Source organism: Danio rerio, chromosome 3 (genome assembly GCF_049306965.1).
Source record: "Danio rerio strain Tuebingen ecotype United States chromosome 3, GRCz12tu, whole genome shotgun sequence".
Lineage (NCBI taxonomy): Eukaryota > Metazoa > Chordata > Actinopteri > Cypriniformes > Danionidae > Danio > Danio rerio.
The window spans coordinates 3,815,977-3,828,558 of NC_133178.1; the positions used below are offsets into that span (position 1 = coordinate 3,815,977).

General features: G+C 37.7%; 1 non-coding gene across 1 annotated transcript; it reads right to left on the reverse strand.

Annotated features, from left to right (window-relative positions):
* Positions 1–301: 301 nt before the first annotated feature.
* LOC101886621 (uncharacterized) lies at positions 302–4,677 on the reverse strand. The gene is made up of 3 exons (XR_012400716.1): positions 3,992–4,677; positions 1,658–1,725; positions 302–1,562 (listed from the first exon to the last, which is right to left on the reverse strand). It is a non-coding gene; the product is annotated as an uncharacterized protein (transcript).
* Between the last annotated feature and the right edge of the window lie 7,905 nt (positions 4,678–12,582).

A 12,582-nucleotide genomic window follows, 5' to 3' on the forward strand; every position in this document is an offset into this window, starting at 1 on the left:
TCAGGCAGAGAGCAGAACAGAGGATATAACATTTCATGGCATGATCACTGTTCTCTACATTGCATTAAATCTTTCCTTTGTTACAGAGAAAAATAAAAGATAAAACAAAAATAAATAAATGTAATTGAATAAGCATAAGTGAATAATCATTAATAAATCTAAATAAACAAATAAATGTAAATGAATGTGTGTAAGTAAATAAACATTAAAAATAAATGTACATTAATAAACAGGAATAAATGTAAATGAATAAAGGTAAAAGGATATAAAGTAGATAGTAAATGTGAATGAATGCAAACGACTGTTTAAACTTCCTTTTATTATAGCACACATATTGAATGTAGTCTGGATATATGCGAAACATTCGGTGCCCAAATTATTACTGTTAATCTTGTATATGAAATAAATGTTAATTAGTTTTTAATCACATATTTCGTCTCTATTATTAGCCACTGGTGAATTCAAGGCAGATTCACTCGGATACTCATCTTCTCTGTTCAGCTACAGATGATCTGATCATTCACACAAACCCAATGAGGGAAGATCTTAAGCTCTTCTTCAGGCTCAGCAGGATCCTCTCTGTAACTGTTTTCCTACTCTGACTTTTATGTAAGCTCTGCATGATTCCCCTATTACATCTTCTCCTGTCCACGTCACACTCCTCATCTCCTCATTGACCATCTGAACGCCCGTTTCACAGAACTTCAGCCCAGAGATCCTCTCGATATCCCTGACTGATTTCTTGTACTTTTTTTCCACAAAATTAGCTATTGGCATCATATATTTTAGTTTATCTATAGCATCCTCCTTTAATGTAGTTTCATCATTGGTAATCAGATAGCCGATCGGCTTTGACACTGTGCCATCACGGTTTTCTTTAATAATCACCTTAAAGAAAGAATCAGGCACTACTTTCTCTAAGGCACTGCATATTTGGAAATCAGATTTTGCTGTTATTATTGGTCCAGTGTACACGTGGATGTTACGGATCTTGTCTTTTACGTTTTTACGACACAATTCCTCTAAAGCGTTCATCATGCGTTTATTTAACTCCGCACACTGTGGTGAAATGTTGCTGAACAAAAAAGTCTCATCATAGGCTTCCTGACACCAACCGTGATTGGCCGCCGCAGCAAGATGACCTCGAGTGTAGCCTGCGACTTTACTATGGACACTTAATTCACGTCTAATTTTTTGCTTCATGGCTAAAGTGTCGTTGTTTAATATCTCATACACCCATTCAGCATTCTTGGTGTTTCTATTGTATGACATGACGTACGATTTTTTTCTCCTTATTTCTCTTCTTGAAGGGCATCCATTAATTAATTTATAATCTGATGGGACTGTTCCAGTTTGTTTAGAGGTGGCTTCCCTACCAAACAGCTCTGAGAGTGGGATCTTGATGCCGATGGATGAAGAACTTGTAGATCCACCATGACTGCACTTAGCTGATGCCATCTTGAGGAAATCTGGACACAAATTACAGGAACAGAAAGAGCTCTTGTAGGAGCTTAATAATTTCACTTCTTCAATTTCTTCAAGGATCTTCTCCTCCGGCCAGACTAAAACAACGTGCACAAGGACAGAAAAAAACAACATTGTCAAAATTCTCCTTTATTCCTTGATTGGTTGAGAAGTGAAGTAAAGATGGACTCACATGAACAGACTGAAGGTCAGATGAACACACACGTCTGCTGTGCTGATTTTACACCAGCTTTTGCTCTCCTACAAACACACACATATTATATGGGTTATGAAAGAACCTTCTGGCTTAAAAGTAATTTTAGGCTGGAGAATAATATTATCTATAACACTCGCTGTATGACTTTAGTTTCAATAATACAATTTATAAAGTCTGTCATAACCCAAGTTGGGTCAAATATGAACATCAGGTCAAAGATAAATAACACTCAGTGGCTCATGGTTAGCACTGTAGCCTCACAGCAAGAAGGTCGCTGGTTAGAGTTCCGGCTGTGTCAGTTGGCATTTCTGTGTGGAGTTTGCATGTTCTCCCCGTGTTAGTGTGGGTTTCCTCCGGGTGCTCCGGTTTCCCCCACAGTCCAAACACATGCGCTATAGTGTCAAATATTCATTCATTCATTTTCTTAGTCTCTTTATTAATCCGGGGTTGCCACAGCGGAATGAACCGCCAACCTATCTAGCAAGTTTTTTACACAGCTGATGCCCTTCCAGCGGCAACCCATCTCTGGGAAACATCCTCACACACATTCACACACACACACACACCACAGACAATTAAGCCTATCCAATTCACCTGTACCACATGTCTTTGGACTGTGGGGGAAACCAGAGCACCCAGTTGTGTAGGATGTTGAGGAAATCAATGAATTTAATCCATTTTGGAATAAGGCTGTAACATAAAAAAGGTGGAAAAAGTGAAGCGCTATTAATACTTTCCGGATGAACTGTATGACAACCCAAGCATTTTTTAGGGTGTGCTGAAAGCCTGAATATCATTTTGAAAATAATGCAATTTACCTGCTTTACCTACTGCATATGGAAACACTGTATTTCACAGTATTTAATAAGTACCTGTAGCAGTTTTCAGGGACTCAAAGCTGTCATTTATTTGATCAAAATACAGTAAAAATAAAATTAAAACTCACTCATTAATTGTAAATATATGACAAAAAAATGTTTTTGTTCTGTGTAATGTGTTTGGTAAAACTGGTAATAGTCATAACATTTATTATTGTTCTTTTGTTGATTTATATTACTTCTGTTCTTTAGTCTCTCAACAATCATTTAAATATTCCTTTTTTAACACTCTCTATTATGTTTTCTACTTTATTTTCAATTAAATTATTATTTATTTGTTTATTTATATACATACACTGCTGGTCAAAAGTTTGGGGTCATTTTTATTCATTTTTTTAAATGTTTTTTTTAATGATTCTGTTCATCAGAACGGCATTTATTAAATGAAAAAATTATTAAATTGTTAAATATTTATTAAAATTGTAAATAATCACTTTCTCATTGTATGTAGTTTCAAATTAAATTATTACTCCAGTCATTATTGCTTTTCAGCATTACTGTTTCCTGTCCTGTCCTATTTGCACTAAATGTTGTACAAACCGCACTTTGCACTCTTATCCATAGTTATTTCATTTGCTTATTTATTTTTTATATTATCTTATTTCATTTTATTCTATAGATATTTTATAGTAGTGCCCAGTCCTGTGTCATGTTGTCAATTTATGTTGTTTGATGTAGCACTTTGGTCCTGGAGGAACATTGTTTCGTTTCACTGTATACTGCACTGTATATTGTTGAAATAACAATTAAGCCAACTTGAACTTGAACTTTTATTACTATTACCATTAACAATAATATTAATAATAATAATAATAATAATAATAGCAACAATAATAATTAATATTAGTGATTTCGGAAGGATCACGTGACTGAAGACTGGAGTAATGAAGCTGAAAATTTATCTTTAAAATCACTGAAATAAACAAATAAATATAATGATAAACTACTGTTAAACTGTTATTTTATAGTGCAATAACATTTCACAATTTTACTATTTGTACTGTATTTTTGATTAAATAAATGCAACCTTGAAAAGCAGGAGAGAAACCTCCTGAAAGAAGGAAAGAAAGAAACCTTTTGAAATTGAAAATAATCACATTAAGCTTCTACCAGACATTTAAGACATTTAGGGAAAAAACCACTAGCTGTGCATATAACCAATTAACCTAGTTAAGCCTTTAAATCACACAATAGCTGAACACTAGAATCTTGCAAAATATCTAGTGTAATATTATATAATTGTAGCAGAAGAATTTAGTTATTAAAAGTAATTTTGTTTTAAAAAATCTATGCATTAAAAATTATTCTCTCTGTAAAACCACACATGGATATAAAAATATTTTTAAAAAAATTTAATAAGGTGAATAATTTTGCCTTTAACATCTCCACAATGCATTAAGCTTTAATTGACATGAAAATAATTAGTTCTCACCTTTTACTTGACAGTGTCGTCAGCTATTCAGCAACCCTGGGTGATGTCTGTGGTGTCTGTACAGCTACAGGCAGGTTCTGCTTCTTAGGGCTGGATAAGACTAAAGTGTTCAGGCTCAGATAAAATATTATTAAGACAGAAATTACTCTGACAATTTGCTATATATACTCTTCTGGACACAGTTTCTTAGTTAGCATGAATGCCTTTTTTGGACATGCGTCTAGTTCAACCCTTTTCTTGCTAATGCTGCAACTTGAAAAAAAAAAAAAACTTGCATACAGTACATACCTGTTGTGGGTACATAGGATATATAAGCAGAAAAACATTTTGTTTCTATACCAACTTTGCATGCAAAAGAAAGCCACATATCATAGTGGCCTCTTCCTGTTTTTCTGACTTGAGGGATGTATAGTTTGTAAAATGGTGCTGAGGCCTCTTTACATTTAGAGCTTCAACCTCACCATTAACAATTCAAATCAATACACTAATTTCTTTATTCCCTGCTTTTAAAGTAAATGTGTCAACTACTGTATGTTAGAGATGATCCTCTCATGGGAAGATGCAGTTCAGTTCCTCTGCTTCATCTCTTTTGGTGTCTCTTCTGGAAACCTTGTCTAATCAAATCACTAAAGATTTATTAGAGCACTGTTCTATAATATACATCTAATGTTTCAAATACAGCTATACGTGTTAAATAATTTGTCCATGTGTCATTCATTTTTTAATGTGTTATTTCAACTTAACATCTAAATTAATTAGTTCTGTTTTCATTGAATGTGTGGATTACTTTGGTTGCTATGTTGAAGTAAGAATTATTAGCTCCCCTGAATTATTTCCCCCCCTGTTTATTTTGTCCCCCCAATTTCTGTTTAATGAAGAGAATTTTTCAACACATTTCTAATCATTATAGTTTTAAGAAGTCATCTCTAATAACTGATGTATTTTCTCTTTGCCATGATGACAGTAAATAATAATAATAATAATAATAAAAATGTCCTTGCTCTGTTAAACATTATTTAGGAAATATTTAAAAAATCAAAAAAAATCAAAGGGGAGCTAATAATTCTGAGTTCAACTATATATATAAATATATATATATATATATATATATATATATATATATATATATATATATATATATATATATATATATATATATATATATATATATTCAAATCCTTCTTGTCTAAATTATCTTTTTAAAAAACTTTGCATACATTGTTTGTTTTCTCTTGAACTAAACCTCACTTTTCCATTCTATAAGCTCTATAAATGTACAGAGCACAAACAACCATTTCCTGTTCCGAGAACACACACCAGCGAAACCAGAGAAAAACCCTTTGAGAGCTGCAGCTTCATCTTCTCAGGCAAACCAAAACAAACGTCTTCCTTGTCTGACAGCATTGCTCTCTGAGTTTACATTTACAACATTGCAACAGTGATCAGATATTATATCAATTTGATTGAGAAATGTTTTGAGCCTCGGCTGAGTCATTTGGCATTACTTTATGGAGTTTGCATGTTCTCCCCATGTTGCCGTGGGTTTCCTCCAGGTGCTCCAAGTGTGTATGGGTGATTCCCAGTGATGGGTTGCAGCTGGAAGGGCATTGCAATAATTAGCTGCTGGCACAGCAGCATAATGACATCATCTGATTAATATTCAATTATCCATGTAAGCAAAATTACATGATATTCTTAGTAAACAATTTGTTAAATATTATACACAATAACTTTCCACATGTATTGTAAACTGCATGCTTTACACTTTTCGTGTCGAGAGTAGCAATTTATTTCATTTTACATTTAACAGCAGATTTTCTTTAGGATAGTATTCAATTTTATACAATTTTTCAACAGTTAAAATTAAATAAATAAAACAAACATTTTGATATGGGAAATTATCTGCAACTTTTGCGAAGCATCAAAATCACCGGCATATTAACCGTCAAAATGTGTGCTTGACTTCCAAACAGGTCTATTATTCAGATACTATTCAGTAAGTCATGTCTATTATCATACATTGTGCTAAGTTTCTGTGCAGGGCTGCCCTTTGTCACCAATTTTGTTCATGACTTTTATGGACATGTACAAAGTGCAGCCTTGGGCTGAAGGGGGTCCGGCTTGGCATCCACACGATTTCATCTCTGTTGTTCGCAGACAAAGCTGTTCTGTTGGCTTTTTCCAACATGGATCTTCAGCATGTACTGGGGCGGTTTGCTGCAGAGTGTGATGTGACTGGGATGAGAATCAGCACCTCTAAGTCAGAGGCCATGCTGCTCCACTGAAAAAAGGTGGTTTGCCAACTCCAGGTTGGAGGAAGGTCCTTACCCCAGGTGGAGGAGTTCAAGTATCTTGGGGTTTTGTTCACCAGTGAGGGAAGGATGAAGCGTGAGACTGACAGGAGGATCGGTGTAGCGGCAGCAATAATGCGGTCGATGTATCAGCCAAGCTCTTGATTTACCAGTCAATTTACGTTCCTACTCGCACCTATGGCCATGAGCTTTGGGTCATGAAAGAAAGGACAAGATCTTGGATACAAGCTACTGAAATGAGTTTCTCCTCCACATCGAGAGAAGTCAGCTGAGGTGGCTCGGGCATCTGTTTCAGATGCTTCCTGGATTCCTAAGGAGGTGTTCAAGACATGTGCCACTGGGAGGAGGCCTCAGGGAAGACCCAGGACACACTGGAGGGACTATGTCTCTAGGCTGGCCTGGGAACACCTCAGGATCCTCCCTGAGGAGCTGGAGAAAGTGTCTGCGGAGAGGGAAATCTGGGTTTCTCTTTTAAAGGGTCACGAAACACCAAAACACATGTGTTTGAGCTGTTGACAGTCGTATATGTGTCCCACACTGCTAAAAACACTATTAGGACACCTATATTTCACTTAAAAGTGTAAATGTGTTGTTTTTGCGTTATTTCAAGCAAATTCGTACTTCCTGTTTGAAACGAATTTTTGAAGCTGCGTCACGGTCATGACATAATAGCGTGTATTCCAGTGTGCAGACTGGACGTCTGTGCCAGAGTGAGTCTTATTACGTCTTACAGTGTGTTGCATTAATGCATGAGTAAGGCTTGGTTCAAACCAATCAGCGCGCTCTATTGTGCAACTTCATTAATATTCATTACTGTCACAGTGCTTAGACTACAGACACACCACGTTGTGTTGGCAAAACAAGCGTGAAGTGTTGCTTTTATAGTTTGCTGCCGTTAAGTTTCGTTTTCATTTTCTCTCTGTGAGAGCTTATCTGGATCACGTGTGGATTAACAGTGTACGCGACGCTCGACAACAATAACTTACGTGTCTAAGGAGGATTATTGTTTACCTGAGAGCTGTTCTCATCTGCAAACGCTGAAATCTGGATTTGCTTGTAGTCTCCTCTTAATAAAGACGCGGCTCTAGTTGCTGGTGATTGTTCTGTCTCTACAGATTTGGTAAGTGAGCGACCAGTGCTCTTTGTTTATTCAGTTTGTTCGTATCGAATTAAGTTAACTATTGCACTGAGTGCAGAAATGTTAGCACCGCATTTAGTGACCGGAATAACACACGCGGCTTTCTGACACTACCTGCCGTGTGCATCTAAGTTTCCGAGAAATGCTGAGGTTTCTTTTCTCTCATTCACCGTGCGGTATCAAACATTGCATGAAAAATACACGCTTAGAGCAGATCCTCGAATCAAATATCGCGTTTGTCGCGAGGGGCATGAATGAATTCCCTGAATGAAAGAGCCAAACTGCAGTTAAAGTCCAACATTTAATAATTTGGCTAATAATTCGACTACAGATGTCCATGTAGGTTAAACACCATCCCTTTCTCATGTGTGTGAGTATTTTGACTGAAACTCGAGCGTGCCCAAATAGACACTCCCACACCCTCCCACTTTAGTTCCTCCTACACTCCCCCCTAAACAGAGCTGGACACGCCCACTTTTCTGACTTTTTCCAAAGTAGAGGTGTGAAAACACCCTGCTGAAACAAGGGGGTTTCATGGCCCTTTAAGATTGCTGCGCCTGTGACCCTTCCCCCGAAAAGCAGATGAAAATGAGATGAGATTGTATAAAGCCTTTTTAAAATATGCATCTGTATCTAAAAAGTCCATATTTTTAAATGCCATATTACCACTGTGAACAACTATGAAATTCATAAACCTATATTGGCCACTGTTGTCCAAAAGGGAAGTGTAAAGGGCCACAAGAGGTCGCTATAGGTTGTTAATTGTCACTCACTTTATTCAGGTTAATGGCTTTAAAGCAAACCCTGGAACCTGTATACTTATACCATGCCACACTCATCAAAACGATCCCAGAAGCTTGCTTAAATTCCCGTGAGAAATGTAAGTTAACGCAAGTTCTCTAAGCACGATCGTGTGCATTATAATGCTGTTTGTTTGTTTTTTGTTGCATTATCTCATGTTTACATTCATGTGTTAAGCCAGATGACCATCACATTACTTAGAAGCTACTGTTTAGGCTAGCATCCCTTGGTGAGCGAAGTGAGGTGTGTAATTTATGTTTGTGTTTCAAATTATGATGTAAATGTCTAAATGGTCAATTTTTGGAAACTTTTGTGTTTTGAAATTGTCAACTAAGTGAATTATTGTGTATATGTTGCTTTACAGAGCTCCTTTGTTATTCTGTGTGCAGATGCATGATAATGCACTGTAAATGTGTAGTAATTTATTGTAAATTTGCTTTGCAATTTGTGTGTTTACTTCCAGTTTTCACGGTGTTTATGCTGGTTCCAGAATAAATCACTTTACACCCGTCAGAGACTCTCTGCTTCGTTTAAAGAAAATCAAGGGCTGCTACAGGAAGATAAAAAAGACAAAAAAGTGTGAAAAATGAAATGAAATCTAAATGCTGGCCCACCTATAACAGTAAGTTTGTGAAATGGTTGTATTTAATCATTTTGCAAAAAGGACTAGGTTCGTCCAGATTATAAAATTCGAAAATCAGTATGCGAGAAGTACCCGGATGACTTACTACTACCGATGAGATTCTGGAATGCGCATCCCATGCATGCTGCGCTATCCCATGATGCCCCGCGAGCGAATTCATGAATGGAAGTAAAGCGACGCAACTGACGCAGGTAGGTCACGTGACCATGACAAAATGGCGGATGTAGTACGTCCGAATTCCATTCATACTTTTCACATTCATACTGTATAGAACGTACTTTTCTAACGGCCGAGTAGTACGTTTAAATTCAAATGCAGTCCCTACTGAGTAGTAGGCGGTTTCAGACGCAGCCATGGGCTTATTAAAACAGCAAAACGGCTTGATCTTAGTTCCATCTACATAGGAGATCTAACTTCTCTAACGGAGCATACCAAAAAACGGAAAAGTACAAGTCAAAATAGAACTGCATCTTCATATATACACATATTTCACCCATAATATGTTGAGAATCTGTGCAAAATAACATGCATAATGAGTCACTTTCCTACATTTCCTGTTATTCCAGTCCATTCTTTTATCACATTCAACACAAACAATGGATTATCAGCCTACGGTTAGGCTTTGCATGGTTAGATGGTGTCATGAACAGGATACCCTGTTTGGGTTGGCCGGATAACATTGGACAGACTCAAAACACACTCAGACAATAATCTAACATATCAAACACAAGAATATATAAAGTGTGTGAAGCTGTAAACTATATGGAAGCATGTGGAATCATGTGCGCATCCACTTCTGAACATGAAGACAGCAGAGGGAAAATAATTACTTGCATGAGTTTAGTCAATGTGATTGTGTATTTGACGTCAGGCTGTGCTCAGCATTAAGAGCTATTACTTTGAACCTCACATTGAATTAAATATTGGTCATGATTAGTCCCACACGGAATCTGCGTGTGCAGAAATCCGCTGATTTCCGCAGGTTCCCAGCCTATCATTGAGTCTATTTATTTACTTGTGTATATGTATATTTATAAAAATTTTATTTTAATTTCAGAGATATTATTGACTATTATAAAAATGTTAATTTGATTTATTTACAATCCAGTTTGTAAAGTACCCCTCAAAATTGAATTAAAGTGCCCACTGGGGGAAGAGGGGGTGCCTACATGCAAACTCCACACAGAAACGCCAGCCGAAGCTCAAACCAGAAACCTTCTTTTTGTGAGGCGACAGCACTACCTACTGTGCCACTGCGTTTACAGCTGATAATCAATAAAGTGTAATTTGCATGCTGTCCCGGGAGAGAGCCCTGAGCTCGTAATATCCTCGAGCCTGGGGCTCCCTCCCAATAGAAGGGCGAGAGGGTAGTTTGAGCTCAGGTAGGTCTCGAGAACTCCCGTGCTTGTCGCCGTCAGAGAAGTGTAAACTAAGGTTGTCTTGGGTTATAATTTGGTTTAGTCGATTAGCTATGGTGAATGTTTTTGGATGGTGGGAGGAAACCGGGGAACCCGGGGAAAACCCACGCAAACAAGGGGAGAACGTGTAAACTTTGCACAGAAACATCGACCGGCCCGATAGGAGGTTGGACCGGCGGTGTTCTTGCTGTGAGGCAACAGTGGTAGCCACTGGGCTGCCCTGTCGCCCTATCGGAAAAATGATGGGAAGTAGGGGTGGAAGGGGGGAAACTTCAAGACGAAGATAACTGGAGTGAAAAACTCTGGTTATTTATAATGCTTCTGTAATCATCTAATAGGGCAGAGTACGGAGCTAATGAGGAGCCAGCCGTGTTGATCATAAGCATGTGAACCTCTCGAAATTAGTTTAAAAATAAACCCCACTTTGAAACTAATGAATGCATAGTAATCGTGTTATAGTAAATAGTACTATTTATAAATAGTAATACATAGTAATACAACCAAAACCTATATTCGTTTCTTCCCTAGTAGTGTCCACATGACCACACTGTACTCAGAGTTTCTGAAAACCTTCACTCTGGCCGGAGTTTTCAGAATGTTGCGTTTTTAATCACTTGATACTACATTTTCATGTGGACAGGGCCTAAATGTCATATTTAAAGGCACCAGTATACTTCAAACTAATATCTTTTTCGCTCTTCATTTTAAGGTAAAAAGAGTTTGAAAAGGCAGAGTGTTGCTAAACTGAATCTTCTGACACCCTCGAGGTGAGCTGTGTTTTAAAAACACAGATTGTGTAATCGTCACAGACCAATAGTAGGTCAAAGGTATTTAGGACTAAAACCTGGTTTATACTTGTGCGTCAAGAGATCAGCGTAACCCACAGCGCATGCAATGGGTGTAGCTGTACATGTATACTTCTGCGCGCTGTTTTTGTTGCTCTGCAATAACATTTCCGAAACGCTAGCTGACAGTAGGAGTTTATGTTCCTCTGTGTCGAGTTTCTTCGCTGGTGATTTGTTTTTTCTGAATGCTTCCTTAACGTACAAGTGGTTTAAACACGCTCATTTTGAGGCAGGAACTGGCGGACGTGCAACAACTGTAACTATGAGGTAAACACAAAGCAACAGTCTCCATACCGAGCTCCTTGTAAACAATCAACACTTGTAAACAACCGCTCCAACGGACTCGCGCGGCTTTCGGTCCCACCCACACTTGTCAGCGTTTCCAAGCCGACCAATCACAGAGCTTGCACTATGCGTCGTTTCAAGCAAGTAGTTACATTTTTTTAAAAGGTGCGCATCATCGACGCCGATGGCCACGGTGAGGGCTTTTGCACTCATGCGTAGGCTGCGCCGTAGCATACACGTGTGCTTGACGCAGAATTATAAATCAGCCTTAAGGCACTGTTTGCACTAATATGTTTGAGTTTTAAAACGCACAAGTTTGCCACGGTTACGCTATCCGAAAATTGAGCATTTTGGAAACGGTAAAGAGGCCGTTTTTATTTTAAAATGCTGCTTCATGTTAGTGTGGATGGGGGGAAAACGAAATCTGAAAATGAGAAATCTAAAAACTGAGGCATGGTTGCAGACATTCACCTCTCTGATTGGGTTTTTTTCTCAATATCTGGTGCAAAATTAGCACATTTGCATCCTTTCCTTGTAAGTTTAGACTTTGCAAGTTTATAATGAACTCCAGAGAACGTGAAGACACTTTGGGTAAATCTTCAAGCGTAACGGCAGAGGACATTTATAATGTCATTCACCCTGGCTTAATAATAAAATGAAAACATATGACCAAAGCGCTGTCTCTTTTCATTTTTATATTAAAAACTTAAACATAACAGCCACCAAAAATGTAAAAGCATCAATAAGTACATATTTATTTTGCTGTCATCTTCTCTGTATGCAACTGTATAGCAAAACTAAGCCTAACAACTGCCTTCTTTCATTTTCATCGCAAAAAATATTAAACATTCCACTGTGTTGTTTTGGCAATATGTGCTAATGTCAGGCTATCTGACACAATGTCAGTGTATAAAAATGGACTGGCTGATGGTCGGCTGCTCTCGGGCAGGTGTGCTTAGAGCTTTAACTGACTGCCAGGAGCTGACGCAAAAATGCGTCTTTCAGCGAATGCAAGAGTGTGTGTATGGTCATATGTATGTGATTTTTTTCACGTGCGTTTACAGCGATATTAGTGTGGACGGAGAGTTGTTTAGAAACGCTAGATGAAACGCCATGACGTGGATTATATTTATTCTAAAACCCCATTTT